Here is a 384-nt window from a genome sequence, read left to right on the forward strand (position 1 = left end):
GCCACCAAGTGTCACCAAGGGCCAACAAAGTGTCCCAAAGTGTCACCAAAGTGTCCCAAAGTGTCACCGAGGGCCACCGAGGGCCATGAAGGTGTCCCCAAAGTGTCCCCAAAATGGCCCCAAAGTGCCACCAAGGGCCACCAAATGTCCCCAAAATGTCCCAAAGTGTCCCCAAGATGTCCCCAAATGTGCCCAAAATGTCCCAAAATGCCCCAAAATGTCCCCAAAATGCCCCATAATGTCCCCAAAGTGTCCCAAAATGTCCCCACATGGCCCCAGGTGTCCCCTCTGTCCCTCTGTCCATCCATCCCCTCTCTGTCCGTCCGTCTTTTCCCCCCTCTCTGTCCCCCCCATCCGTCCGTCCGTCCGTCCCCCCCTGTCCCC

This window comes from Corvus brachyrhynchos, unplaced genomic scaffold (assembly GCF_000691975.1).
Source record: "Corvus brachyrhynchos isolate BGI_N302 unplaced genomic scaffold, ASM69197v1 scaffold491, whole genome shotgun sequence".
In the NCBI taxonomy this organism is placed as follows: domain Eukaryota; kingdom Metazoa; phylum Chordata; class Aves; order Passeriformes; family Corvidae; genus Corvus; species Corvus brachyrhynchos.